At 44.0% G+C, this 15,283-nt stretch overlaps 1 protein-coding gene across 1 annotated transcript in view; it reads right to left on the bottom strand.

Moving 5' to 3' along the window:
- Positions 1 to 15,283, bottom strand: part of LOC132321900 (syntabulin-like) — a 70,402-nt gene that overhangs the window by 11,105 nt on the left and 44,014 nt on the right. The window lies entirely within an intron of this gene.

The following is a 15,283-nucleotide window of genomic DNA, read 5'->3' as shown; positions in this document are numbered from 1 at the left end:
GGTTACAGACAATAGCAGCTGCAATCATTAGGGAAGGTGACGACGGAATCCCACCAAAAGAAATCCGAAAGGTGATTTGGAATAACGCAACGGAATTTGAAAGGAGATTCCCATCGTGGTGGCATTTGGTTAATTTTACCTTTGACCCTACTAACAACACAGCTACAGCTTTTGTACTAACAATATATAAAGCTTTAGTGTATAACATATACCCGATTGTTGCGCTAGGATTAAATTACCATGGAACTGTACTTTATCGCCCAGAATATAGGGTATGGGCTATGAAAACCAGGAATAAGTGGCAAACTACTGATGTCGAGGCCTGTGTCGTACGAGACCAGCAAGGATTTATTTGTGAAGGAAACACCATCAAAGGGCAAGATATTTGTCTTGACACTGAACATAATGTTTGTCACTTTGAGGTGCATCCCAACGAGACCCTAAGAACCTTTATAATTTACAGGGGTATGGGATGTGTTTGTCTGAGAAGTCAGTGTGATTTTGTAGAAGTAGATGATCAAATGGTGGACACGAGCAACCATTCAAATATTTGCATTTGCAACTTTGTTAGTCTTACAGGATGTGATTTTACCTACACGGCTCCTGTTACTACTTATCAGTTGCTACAGTTTAATTATACGTTGATTCAGGATATACAGCCCACCCCTATTGGAATGAATCTCACTCTAATGAGAAAACTATTACATCATGAAAATTTAAAAAGGTTGTTAAAACAAGTTGAAGAAAGTGGAAGAAAGACTTTAATTACTGTCCATCATGATGCAGATGGGATGTGTTTAGGGGTTATTCCCCGTCAGCTACCAAAATCTTAAACATAATGACCCACCCGATATTGGTGTTACTGATAGCTACGACAACATTAACAATAGTAAATCTTATCCTTTGGTGTAAACTCAAGGAACTTATTGGACAAATGTGGACACTAAAAATAATGATGAAACATAACAGACCACTTTTAAAAGCCAAAGAATTTGCTTAGGGGACAGAAAAGGGGAGAATGTTACAGGACTTCTTGAAAAATAAGTGTTAAAAGCAAGTAAGAAGAATTAGAAGAATGTAAAGAAGATACTTCATAACAACTCCACCTGGCACTTAGACCTATTAGAGATAAAGACTGTCTTCACTGACTCTCTGCTAACTAGCAATAACGATTAGCACAAGGATGTATCTTAGAAAAATAGAATGGACTGCCAAAATAGTGCCCTAGAGTTAACCTGTCTCATTATAATCTCGTTCTAATGCTAAGGAACACACCTCCTAGCTAGAAAAGCCCCAACCCAGTTAAGGCCCCTACTCTCTGAGCATGCGTGCTGAATTAAAAGAGAACTGTAACTTTAAGATGAAGAAAACTATTAACCAATAGTTAATTAAGGGGTAGCACCAGTAGGCGTAACTAACTTTGTTAACTGTTTTAAATACCTGTCATGATTTTAACCCGGTGTGCAAGTTTTGAGGAGAAATCCCCCATGCACCCAGCGCTTCTTTATTTTTTATTATTTTTCTCCCTTCTGTATTTTGCTCCTTTTTGAAGAAAAAAGGGTTAAGAAGAAAGTCAGCATTTTTATTTACTTTCTTTCCCCATGCTCCTCTTCTTGTTTGCCTCTTATGTTGGCAGACACAGGACTCATTCCTAACTGAAAATGGGTAATCTGTTTCTCTTAAGCCGGGAGGGGATTTGGGAGATGGTATATGTCTCAGAGGGTTGAACGTTTAGCTTTTCTTCTAAGGTTTATACAATTTGCCACTTGTTTGTGAACTACTTTGCCCTGTACCTTCCTCCTCATTGGTTTTGAGCCATGTGGCCAATTTCAGACCAATTTGATGCAGCGGGCAGCAGAGATCGGAAAAAAATGAATGCTCAGGAAAACAAACTTCATTAGTTTTCGCAGCTCATGGAATCAGCTTGTTTAAACTCCTCATCTAATGATGATAGGAGAAGCAGAGGGAAATTCCGCCTTTATCCTGAATTTTGCAAGCACCTTAAGTCTGCAGATGTAAGCTTTCAACGTGAGCGGAATTCACCTGGACAGTGGAACACTCTGGGAAGGAGTTTCTAAACATGGTAAAGCCAGAATAACTACCCCGTGCTCAGCCGTACTCTCTCTTAATTTTTGTTCTATCCTTACGAAGTCTAACAATATTTTTTCTTATTTTAGTGAGAAATTTTGACTATAAATATCTCTCCCCAGGTAATGGACTTGCTGTCTAAAACCAGGAACCTGGTGGGCGCAAGATTAGAGAAGACCAGCAGCAAGGTTATTATGTGGACAGTTTGAAGGTGGTGCCTTGTAATTACGCGCAGATCGAGAGGAACAAGGGAGTAAGGTGAGAACGACGGCTACGACTGCCATGAATGCCACCAGCAGTCGGTCTCACGTGGTCGTCACCATGCGATTCAAACAGGTGTAGTGTGCGGGCACTGTTTCCTCTGTTCGGTGTAGCTGTTTAGCACTCTTAATGAATTTAGTCCTGTTAGATGCACCATAAAATGAACTCGTGGAAGTTTATGCAGACACAGAAGCCAGGATGGCTCTGTTTTACCTAGACCCACCATTGTTTATTGCCACCTCCAGGACAGCGAGCAGATGAGAGCATGTTGGGTTTCCTCACCCTGGGCTGCAGGGTCAGCCTCGCCAGCCCACCTTTTTGGCGCTCGCACCCTGTCCACCACTGCTGCTCTCGGAGTGAGGATCACCAAAGGCAGAGACGTCCTAAACCACTGCCTGTTTGCAGATGGACTCCGTCTTTAAGATCCTCTATGTCCCAAACATGACAAGTGGTCTTGGAAAATCTCTCACTGGTGTCCCGAAATAACCTACGGTCACTGTTTATCTGTGGTAGCTGCTGCTTGCCCGTTAGCGAAACGCAGAACTCCTGGCCTCAGTACAACAAGCGGCCCTATAGCGAGCAAGGTCATACAGCGCGGCACAAGTGTGGGGCAGTCTGTGGCACCTCCCCGAGCCCGCCTAAGGGAACGCCGCAGTGGGGCAGCTGCAAAGACATGACCCCAGAGGGTCACAAGGCCCGAATCGTGCTGTCCTCGCTGTGTGTGCCCGGGGCCAGGCGGAGGGCTGCTGGGTGACCGTGGTGCTGCTGCTGACGCATGGCCGAACCATCTCAGAGCAGCCGTGTCGGGGGAGACGACTGCTCGCGGCTCCGCTCTGGAAAAGGGGCCTTGCTCCTGCCATCGCTCCCCCAGTTTTTCCCCTTGGTAGACAGATACCAGAACTACAGGCTTTGTTGAAGTCCTCTGTCGACAGAGGCAGAGAGGTGTCTGCAGGGCAGCTTACACAGGACAACCCTGGGCTGGGGCCGGCTGAGGAGGAGGGGGGTCCGGCTGGCCCGGACGTGCACGACCCATCTCGGCAGCACGAGCGAGCTCAGCACCCCACGGCTGCTCGCGCAGGCAGCTCCAAAAGCTGCTCAGCCCTGGCAGGCAGGGCCAGTCCTGGGCTCATCTGGAAGGAGAAGAGGAGGGAGACGTCTTCTTTGCAGCCAGGGGAGGTTGGGAGCCAGGGGTGTTTCCATACTCCCTTTCTGCGGGTGCAGGGGATGAGCGGTATTGCCTGTTGCTTAATCCCGAGAGACGGGAGGTCATTTCTTTTCAGGCACACCTTTGCAGTTCTCATATTTAAAGCAATTCTGCACATAGAAGGTGTTCCAATACCGGTAACTATCCCAAGATATTTCCTCTGAGTTTCTGCAGAGTATCGTTTTCTGTATCTTACTTAATAATGTCTGAGCAATTGATTTGGTAATTGTTCCTGCTGTGTTGATACCATATTTTAACAGATTTTTCTCGACTGAAGCAATCACCAAACAGTCAGTTATAAATCTGGTGGGCTTGGCAGGAAGCAAAAGGCAAAAATCCTCAGGACTGGGAAGAGACAGATTGAAGGCAGGAACACGTGTAAATCTAAGTCTAACCACATTAAGAACTGTCATCAGGTTTTTTGGGTTTTTTTTTTTTTAATCCTTTCCTGTGAAGTAAAAAAGAAATTTCTAGATATGAAAAAAATCTTCCCTCCATTCAGGATTCTTTGCTGCATGGTTAATCAATGAATAAAGCCTGAGATGTACATAAGCACAAATATAGTGAAGCATGTACGTAAGCACAAATATAGTGAAGCATGTACATAAGCATGAATATACTGAAGTTTCTAATCTGGTAGCTTTCCCCCTCCGTGCCCCCCTCCCACACCCCCCCCACCCCCCAATTTGATTTTGATAGTTAACGCTTCTATCGTTCACATCTTTTCACTTTATTTTCCCTTAGCGCTCTGGCCGAGGTTGCTACGGAAAAGAAGGTGCTGCATATCCCATGCAGGGACTCGGTCCTGAGGAAACAGCAGGGCCCATCATGGTAAACTGATTCTTGAATTTATCACCCAGTTTACCTGTTGAAATAGAATTGCATGGCTCGAACGTTGGTGAAAGTGGGTGTAGCTTCAAACTTAACTGTTTGCTTTCTATGCAACATAAAGGTGAGAACCCTTCTGCTGGTCAAAAGTTTCTTGCCACTATTAAAGGCACTCCTGAAATGGAGAGCACTTCTGTTTTCAGAGCAGAAATGTGGCTGGCACAAAATATCTCTCTCTCTCCCCCTCTCTCTCTCTCTCTCTCCATTAGAGATACAAACCCTATTTCTTCTGAAAGAGTTTTTGGCATATTTGTAAAAATGTATCTAAATGCAGATAAATCTAGCTAGATAACTCATAAGCACGTGTTTTATAGAAAAGCCATGTTCTTTACATAAAACTAGGCAGTATTACAAAACAGCTACTTTGTTTCCTGAATGCTGAGATTATTGTTTGTGCTGCGCACCAGATACTGCATTCCTAAATAAGATGCAGCTCCCATAGGTTCTTCTTTGTCTCAGGTGAATTAACTGTATACTCCAGCATCTTTGAAGAGGTATTTTTGTTAAAGAAAGTACTATAAAGTGAAAGATGGAAGGATACAAATAGAAAATGTGCCCATGTGAAAACGTTGCCTGTAAATGCTGGTAGTCCTAAAACAGTTTACTTGAGCTTCTTCAAATGCTAACTCCCGTAATTCACCGAAGATGTTTTGAACAAATTTAAGGACAGATTCTTCAACTGTTACTTGTACAAATACCATCAAAGTGGTTTTGCGAGGTTGGTTTTTTGCGTTGATGCTAGCGTAAGCCAGAGTTACCAGGATTCAAGTGCCTCCAGTATTAATTTTTGCAAAAGCCACCTGTATCCTCTCATCTTTCGGTCTGTCGGTCTGTCGGTCTGTCTGTCTCATTTCTTGTGAAAGTGTTAAAAAGAGTTAAGTTATAGCCAGATTGCGAAGATGCTAGGGTTCTCCTTTTATGTTTAAGGACCTTAATGGTTGATTTTTCCATGTTAATGCTTATCTGATTTTTGGTAGTGTTGACAGCTCTTTCAAAACGCCTCCTTCAAAATGTAATGTCAGTTCATACTTTTCATATGCTTACAGATTGCGGACGTGAGTCCAGCAGACGTCTGTTACGAAGAAACTCTGTCAACTTTACGATATGCTGAAAGGTACACTTCCGTAATTTTTCCCTCTCTGGTCTTGGTGCAAATTGCAGCCAGGTGCTGGGCAAAACGACAAAAGATACCAGTTCAAAGTGATTGACAGCTCAGGATGAAGAAAGAGTGAATCTGTCAGTAAGCAAGGGCAGCATATGAAGAGCTTACTCTGTATTCTTATTAACGAACGGCATATATTTTCACAACTACGTTGTATGACAGCGGTAACTCTTTTTCCTGAGAATTCTGGGTCTCTCTCACAGGTGTGACTTAATTCAGCATCTTTCCTTCCCTTTCTCTCCCAGCACCTCTAAAACTAAGCTGTAGTTTGGGGTCCCACAGACCAAACATGGCTGAAACATAGAACATACAGATGATCCCTGCTGCCAGGCGTTTGTCGTCTCTGTTTCCCAATCCCAGATCCCAGCGATAGTGCCACGCAGAGCTATTCCTTCCTGCCCAGGAGCCGCTTGCTCCCCGGCCACTTTCCCAGTCCGTCGGCTCCTTCTGGAGGAGAGGGTTCCCTCTCTCCTCCCCTTTGCTCTGCTCCTGCCCTTTCTGGGGCTCAGCACTGAAAACCGCTCTCTTTGCAGTCCTTTCAGTCAGGCTTTCTCTGGGACTCCAGCACTAATTCCTTCTTATTCCAGCTCCCATAAAAAGAGGTCAGGCACTTACACGTCTCTTATCCCAAAGTGGATGGATCATGGCTCTGCAAGCTCGTAGCCGCAGCAGCCTGGCTGTTAGGAGATATCAGGAGCAGAAGATTTAATGTTTCCAGCACCAGTTCAGTGCTGCAAAGAGCTGAATTGCTTTCACGTGCCGATGAACGCAGACCAACAAACTCCCCACGCCTGAGCCAGCTCCATGCCGGGGCAGGTGGACTTGTCTCTGCAGGGGATTTGTCTGCCTACCTGGCGTACCCACAGTTACAGTGGATGAGGGCTGGTTTTCAGGTGTCCCATCCCACATTGCCCCGCATACTGGCGGCACAGCAGCTATGGCTACGTTGCTGCCGGTTAGGGTTAGCTGGAGAAGAGAAGGTTTTTCCTGGGCTGGCAGGGGCAAAACCAAACCAGGCTGTGATTGCTGGTAACAGTACAGGAGGGGGCATCAGATGCTTCCACCCGAGGAGCAAAGTGGCCGTGAGACCTTTTCGCTTGTGAAGTTCCAGAGCTGCATGGGATATTTCTGAACAGGGAAAAGAACAAAAGAAGGGGGGGGGGAGGGGAAGAAGAGTAATTTTTGACAGGAAATCTTGCTGTTTGCTGGGATTATCTGGGTACCGGCTTCTGTTTTGTCTTTTATGGATTTTCATATTACCACAAAGCAGTGGTAAATGCAAGTCCCGGTGAGAAGCTTATAAGAGACCTGAAGGCTGAAAATAAGAAAGTGTTGTCCAGTCTGGCTGGGCTCGGGAGCACAGGGCCACCAACAGCCGACGAAACACGTACGTATTTCAGCATAAATAGCAAGTAGATTTTGACTTCCCCAAACATTAACAGGAGGCATCTTTGGTAATCTGTAAGATCGAGGAAGTGTGGTGGGAATGCAGCTGAGGTAGGTCCACCGGTGGATTTCTTACAAAGTGGGTGGCAGAGAACATTTGGAACAACTGTGAACACGCTGCGTGGCTGCCACGGTGCTGGTCCTCGTCCCTCACGGGGTTTGCTATCTTACACGTAGATACCCTGGTTAAAGCTGTTCAGAAGAGGTGCATTTTTTGCTGGCTGAGCATGAGCGGCAGATCCGGAGCACACGGGCAACGAGGGAGTCCCGGCGGGAGCACCAGTATGCCGCCGTGGCTCAGGCGAGTTTCCCAGTAACAGGCATCGCGGCCAGATACCTTAACCTGTGGTCTGATGTTTTCCCCTTCTTGTCATCTTTAAGATTTGTTACTCACACACCTCTCTGCCAGCAATGCCCCGACAAGACCTTCCAGGGGCTTTTAAGCCTGGGTAAACTGGCAATAACGTAGCCCTTGGTTAGGGGTCCACAATGTAATATCAAATCTCTCATGAGTTCAGCTGACAGAATATGCTGTCTACTTCTAACTACATTATAGTTTCTTGTCTTCATTTTGTAGTTATAAGAAATTATTACGGAAATAAGAGATGCCAGTGAATGCACCGAGCCATGTCGAAGCAGCTCAGGCTTGTGTCGTTTCAAAGTCCTTGACAGGGAGAACCAAAGATATTCCCTGTAAAACCAGCCATGAGATAAACACCCTAGAATGTGGGGCAGACGCGTTCTTTGTTCTTTTTCTTAAAAAAGGTTAATACTGCTTTTAATTTGGGGCATGTTTCTGAAAGCAACCGATCTCAACGTGACTTATTTAGCCAGACAGAAGCATTTCAGTAGGAGGCTGTGGCGTGTAAGAGCCAAGGAGTGCGTGACAGGCTGCTCTGGGAAAGACGGGGTCTGATGGTGACTTGCTTAATAAATTGTTCAAGGCACACCTTCATTGAAAGGCCGTACGCTGCTCCCCTCCCAGTTGCTCTTCGCGAACCGTTTCTTTGCTTCAACATGGGTAACTGCCAAAGGGAGGCGTCAGGAAATTCGCTATCTGCGTAGAGCGGCGATCGCGGCAAGAGGGCTGGGTTTAATGGGGAGAGCACAGCTTTACAGGAATCCAGCGCGTTTTGTGGGGGTCTCTTGATTTTTGCACGAAGCACGCATCACGCAGCAAAGTTGCTGCCTTAAACAAAAGTGCTTGACTTCTTCCTTAATGAGGGAAGGTGACTCCGGGTCTGGAGCTTCTGCCAATGGAAAGAAGCGTGGTGTCAGTCTTTCAGGTCTAATGATTGCTTCCTGATCGTGCTTGGTAAACTTATGGGAAATTTAGGGACTTAATTCTGTGGGGAATGCTGAACCCCACGTGGTGTGTATGGCTAAACGTGGTAGTTCAAGTGCCTTCTTAGTCTGGACGGTTGTATCAGTCTTGGCTGGCAGCTGCCACAGGCGTTTGGGCACACAGGACCATATCCTGTTCTGCTGAGGACAGCTCCTCATTCACTGACTGCATCAACTCGTTTTCCTGCATTGATTTGCCTGGGGTTTGCTTTTTTAGGACAGTGAAATGAACTTAATCAGGCATCTATTAATTTTGTTTCTTCTACCTAGTAAGCTGTCAGGTACGGTTTTAGAGAAATAACGGTGACAAGGCTTTGCTGGTGTGGTAGTGTTTTCCTTATGTGGTGGAGAGAATGCTTAAATTGGTAGGAGAGAGTCACCAAAAACCAGGGCCTGTTGCACGTGTTGCAAATGCTTTTGCAGTTCAGCTTGTCAGGTTGCTGCTGGTAAAAGTACGTTTCAGAATGAGCTATTCAAAAGCCGTGTGGGCACGGTGCTGGGCAGCCTGCTCTAGGTGACCCTGCTTGAGCGGGGGGGTTGGGCCACGTGGGTTCCAGGGATTGGAATCCTCTTTGTTGTGATTCCGGAACTTGTGCTGAGAGGGGCGAGCGGTGTGGTACACTGGAAATGCCTTGTTAACTACTGTCTCCCTGTGCTGGAAGGCTGCGCGTGTGTTCTGTACTGAGACACTCGGCACCTCCATCCGTCTGTCCAGGTAGAACAAGCAATGTAAAAAAGAGCGCAATTTCAGAACTGGCTTTAGGAACTTTTGCTAGCTTAGCCACGTTAGGCAGGGACTGCAACTCTTGAATGGCAGTATAGTTGTGTTAGAGAATAACCATAGGAGGTAGCTGGGTAAACTGGCTCTAGTGTCAAATTCCGATCTGTGTTGGTTTTGTTTGTTTTCTCATTTAAAGGGAAATCAAGGCTATGGTCTGCATCAGGTACAGGATCTTAGCTGTTGGGGGCTGTTGGGCTAGAGAGCTAAAATTCTTTCTTCTTCTCACCTTCTGCTGTAGATCTGTGCTTCTTGGAGAGCTTGCGGAGCATCCGCACAACCTGTGCAAGACAATGTGTAGGCTGCACTTGTGTGAAGTAAGCCTGACTCCAGAATTCTGATACAGACAGTCTCTGTTGTGCTAGTGGCTTTTAAGACTAAAACTTTGGGTTTGGATTAAATGTAGGGGTTTTGCCTAAAACATTTGGGGGAGGTTTTCTGCCTAAGTGGGAAAGAAATGACCCAGTGATACTCACTAAATCACCGGCTAACTCACTCACAAAATCCTCTTTCTGCAGGAGTAAAATATGGCAAACTTCTGTCAAGCTCAAAACTATTTATGGCTGACATGAGTCTATTTTTGCATTGTTTTCTTTATTTAGAGTGAAGAATGGGAGAGCTAACGGCTCGGGCAACGAGCAGTCTGCTGCAGTTTCCAGAGGTGACTCTTCAGGCACTTGGGGAAGATGGCATACCCCTAGATTCTGTGCTGTGCGGGAAGCTTTCTAGAGGTGAGCATTTTCCCTTAAATTTGGTGGTGGTATAAAGCTGTTACGGCCTGGAGGTTACCTGAAGCATAGGGTCATAGTATCAACTGTGTCAGGTTGGCGCTGTTAAGATGCATCAAGTTTGGAGAGAACAAAAAGGATGTTGTAACGATTGAAAATGCTAATATTAAAACACTAGTATAGTTAAACTTTGAAATTACAACCACGTGCACTGATCTTGTGCTATTAGAATAATTTACTTAAACCTGCTGAGTCAGTGAGCTCTCCTCAATTTCTGCTTAAATACAAGGCAGTTTTGCAAAAAGCAATAGTGTGGTTTGGGCCGTATTTATTTGCACCAGCTCAAGCTCTATGACCGTCATAACATCACACGCAGAAATAGTTCTCCCACACTGTTACAGTGGCAAAAGCCCCTGCTTTTTCTTTTCTAGTCTGAATAAAAACAGAAGGAAGAGGGCAGCACTGTTAAGCGCTGCAGCTCTATTTCCAAAGTATTTAATAGGATGCAGATGAGTAGGCAGCGAGAGCTGCTGGAAGTGGCTAAGCAGATTAGGTAGTTGACTTTCCAGGTGATCTGAAAGCAGAGCTGGGTGCCGAGCTGGATGTCGAGGCTTCTGTCAAGACCAGGTAGAATCTATCTGCCTAACTGTCAATGCAGTAATGGAGTTAATACTTCCTTCGAGTTTGAAGCAGTTCAGTGGAGCAAATGTCTTAAATTCTTTCTGTGATCGGCACGTGTAAAAGTTTAAATTTACTAACGCAGTGCCCGTTTTAAGACAATTTCTTGCTGAAGTCCAAATCCCTGCCCAAAGTAGGCACGCGTCAAGTGAAATTTATAAACTAAAAATGAATTGGCTTAGATTTGTTATATTTGAAGTATGCTTTAAGACTTGTATTCCCGCCTGTATTTAGATGATTTCTAGCAAAACCAAGCCGACTATGGTATAAAGACTATAGATCAATATATTGTAATCTTTATCCCAAACAATCAAAATTCTTCAGTGCAGGAATGACAAGTACAAATGCAAAATAAAAAGGTGGTTGATGTTAAGATGTGTTGCTTGAGGATTTCTATGGGTGATTTTAGAGAACCGACCAGAATTAGGGGAGTCGGTCTTCCTCCGTTAGGGCCTTTTATTGAAGGAAAGGGGCAGTGACTGTGACTTTTTTCAGATGTTTTGAGTCTTGTGTTGGAAATTTGCTTTAGTCAGCTTTCTTTTCTCTTACAGGGAGAAATGGCCTAGCATGGTTGGCGTGTGGTCCTCAACTGGAGGTGGTGAACTCTGTGACAGGAGAGCGGCGCTCTGCATATCGTTTCAGTGGAGTAAATAAACGGCGTCCCACTGTTCGTGTGGTAAAGGAGTTTTCCTGGCAGAGGAGAACTGGACTACTGGTTGGGTTGGAAGAAGCAGCAGGAAGTGTTCTCTGTCTGTACGACCTTGGAATATCGAGAGTGGTTAAAGCAGTTGTTCTTCCAGGAAGGGTACGTACTTTTTAAGCGGCGAAAGGAAGCTTTTCTGTTGTTAGGTGCTGCATAATCCTGCTTCAGGAAAAGCTTTGGAGCGCCTCTTTGTAGGAGGTGTTTTGTTCTGAATTGCATTAACGTACTGTCACTTCAGAGAATCCAGTCAAGAGAGCCTTGATGTAAAATCTTTGGCATAATGGTACCATTATCTTCTGAGTCTACTGAGAGTAAACCAAATTTCCTGGTTTTATTGTAGAGCACATAGTTACCTAATTCTCCGCTTCCACAAAAAGGCATTGCAAAATACCTTTTCCTGGCCAGAGTGAGAAAGGAAAAAACCCCACTCTTTCAAGCGTCCGTAGCATGCGTTTCCTAAACGGTTAATTTCTGTTAGAAATAATGTCTTTAAAATACCTCAAACTTCCACAGCTGTGCTGTAAATGACTGAGACACATTCCCTTGAATCTCAGGCTAGCAAGCAGGTCTGACTTTAGAGCAGAACACATTTTTGTGTTGACTTAAGTAGGAAAAACGAGCCTTGAGTGAGGTATCTGACAGACTGTTGAAAGATTGACTTTCAGTCTGAAGTCCTTGAATCTCTGCTCATTGAATATTGTGTTTGTGTCGATGGGATGCACTGGTGTGATGTTACTCATTTTTTTCTGTCTTCTGTAACCCAAAAACTCAAGTGTCGTAATGTCCCCTAGTCTCATTGTCTTAATGTAAACAAGAATCAGCATCAGTTAATAGAAAACCCAGATTCCCTGTATTTTTCTCACCTTAGAATCTGCCACAAATAAATACTTTTCTGTTACTCAGCTTTCCATAACATGATTTGGTTTAACTTGCTAGAATACAGCTGGAGGGAGTTTTGTTTGTTTGTAGTGCTACAGCGTGATTACTAGCAGTAAGCATTTGTACTGTGGTAATTTCTAAAGATATGAGTTGGGTTGGTGCTCCGCTGTGTTAGTTTGCCTATCATCTTGATAAATTTTAGAGTTTGAGGTGGAAGGACAAGCTGTGTGCTGACATCAGCATATAATCAGCAAGTAAACTATGTTTGTGAAAAAGGTCATAGCTTTGTTAAGTTTTATTTCTTTGATCTACGTAAGCAGGGAATAGGAAAAGGAAAGGTTAAGAAGGATCACGTCACATACCGAATCTGTGTCTAGCAAAGTGATTTGAAATAGAATGTAGTTAGACCTGCCCGTTGTATTGGGGAGTTCTTCTATACCGCAAGACAATGGTTCAGGAGAAAATATGAAGAAGCCTCGGGGGGAAAAGTTGGCTGTTGTGTGATAAAGGTTATGGATTTTGGAATAAAGCCAAAGCTTACCTGAAGTTCTGCTCTTATGCTCTCAACACTCTTGATGACAAGCATGTTTGGCCTGTTGCTTTCATTTTGCTTCCTATCTTTTTGCTATTAGCTTAGTTAGATCAGCATAGCCAGGCCACAGGTATTGCTAGTCGGACTGTTAACTTCTAAGTTGTGAGTGGGAGTAAGGGTTAGCAAAAACAAGTAGATAAAACTTGCCCTTGGCCACTGTCCCTATGCTTTGAATTTATTCTGTAACTCATACTTCCAAATTATACATTACGTAACATGCGTTTTTAATCTGCCTGAACGTTTCTCTGATTTCCGTAATGATTATTTTTAAAACTAAACTGCAGACCTAGTCTTAACATCACGTTCTGCAGTTTTTGTTGTTACTGTTTTAAGGCTTTGATGAGCACCTTAATTTCTGGACTGTTTTCCATGTGGGTATATCTTCAGTGGACAACTAAGTTCTACAGGTTAACCCTAACTTTGAGCAACTCTGGTCCAAGGTGTCAAGCCATTAGTGTATTAATACAGGGTATTTATAGTGACTATATGACTGCCTTTTAGTGTAAGAGTAGATGTGTAGTCATTCAGAGAGCAAAGAAGGAGTTAAAAAACCCAAACTCACAAGCTGAGAAAGAATTTAGGCATAATTTTTTTTTTTCTTTTTTTTTCCTTTTTTTTTTTCTTGGTCTCTTCTCCCATGTATCTAGCAATAGAACGAGAGGAAACGGCCTCAAGTTGCACCAGGGGAGGTTTAGACTGGATATTAGGAAAAATTTTGTTACGGAGAGAGTGGTCAAACATTGGAAGAGGCTATGCAGGGAGGTGGTGGAGTGACCATCACTGGAGGTGTTCAAAAAACGTGTAGACGTGGCACTTTGGGACATGGTTTAGTGGGCATGGTGGTGTTGGGTTGATGGTTGGACTTGATGATCTCACGGGTCTTTTCCAGCCTTAATGGTTCTGTGATTCTGTGCTCTCTAACTGCCCTCTGGATATACAGGTGAAATGCCGCAGACAACTGAAAGAGTTAATGGAGTATTATTTGAATTGGATTCTAGTAAAAGCAAATCTGAATTTAAAACATTCATTATATTGAATTGGTTTCTAATGGTTGTATGTTTCAGAACTATGGGAGGGTTCAAATTTTGCTGGTTTGTATGAGGCAGAAGGGTAGCATTCAGATTCAGTGAGGTGAGAAAAGCGTCCTTTCTTCATTCCCAGAATGAGTTGGCAGTAGTCTGGGAGAATATGAAAAGCCAGTGCATAGCGCAGTGAAAAAATATGCAGTTTCAGGAGCTTTTACATGGAAAACTGAAGTGTTAAAACCAGGCAACATTTTTGGAAGACCGTATGCAAAAATGGAAGAGATTCCTTTGGGGCCAGTTGTACAACGAAAGAAATCTTAAAAGAAAAAGAAGTTAGAAGGAACACTTGACCTTTGGCTAATTCTGCAGCAAGATATGTACAGTATTTTGAAGATTGGAAATTTCATTAGCTTTCCTATAAATCTGACAGAAACGCAAGTTGTCCAAATTACTGTAGGTACTTCTAAGATTAGAATTCTCGTGACCAAGATGAAAGGTAAATTCTGTGGTAGATTTCCAGGCAGTGTAGTCCCTGCAAGTGCTTGATATGGGAGAGGAGAAAGCTTTGGGGCTTAGGGGTTTGGTTATTTTTCCCCACCTCTTGGGGGGTGGGGGGTGGGGCGGGGGAAATGTATTAAAAAATGGACTGCCTTGTGATGCTCACTTCTTTGTTTTACTTTCCTGTCAAACTGTGCTGTTGATGTAAAGGTTCCTGGTTTTGTTGTAAGAAGGCTAAACCATAGCCTCTGTTCTTTTGTTGTATAGCTTTAGTGCCGGAGTCTTTGTGCGCTTGTATCTCTGCTAGAGCAGTCCGTATAGTCCTGGGACGTGTTGCAGGTGCTGAAAGGTCTGTCTTCCCCTTGTAATAAAGCTGCGTGCAGACTGCTCCACATGTTCAAGAGCAGCGTGCGCTTCTTCCTTAGCTGGAGTTAGCTCTTTCTCTAACAAGCTGCTGTTCTTTTTGCCGTTGTTTTCGGCTGGCTTTTAAAATTTCTGTTAACATTCCTAAAAGTGCTGGTGTGCATTTACACCTTTTCTGACTTTATCTGGTGGATATTTTTATTCTAAATGAGGACTCGTGTAAATTTTGCTAAGCTACTATCTCCCTTCAACACTTTCCACAAATGTTTCATTCCCATGGAAAATGGTGTGTCTACCATGCAGCTTGACCGCTGCCTCATCTGACTTACAGCCATGATCTCTCCGAATACCTGTTTGGCAAAGAAGGCGTAGACTGTATCGCAGTGCTGATGGGCTGTGAGCAGTGGGAGAACTAGGTGTAGCTTTGTCTTTCTAACTGAAGTCCCTTAAATAGGATGAAGTTTCTTGCATATAACTGGTTTTCTGTGTTTAATTCTTAGAGTTAATTATGTCTAAGTAGCGAGTGGCAACTGGTAAGCTGTAATAATAGAATGGACCTTTTCAGCTGAAGTTAATTCAGTTAAATATTAACTTGTCGCTTTCCTGCAGGTAACTGCCATAGAACCTGTAACTAATCACGGAGGAC

This window comes from Gavia stellata, unplaced genomic scaffold, assembly GCF_030936135.1.
Source record: "Gavia stellata isolate bGavSte3 unplaced genomic scaffold, bGavSte3.hap2 HAP2_SCAFFOLD_83, whole genome shotgun sequence".
NCBI classification, from domain to species: Eukaryota; Metazoa; Chordata; class Aves; order Gaviiformes; family Gaviidae; genus Gavia; species Gavia stellata.
The sequence above is the reverse complement of the archived record's forward strand: the minus strand, read 5'-3'. Positions and strand labels throughout refer to the sequence as shown.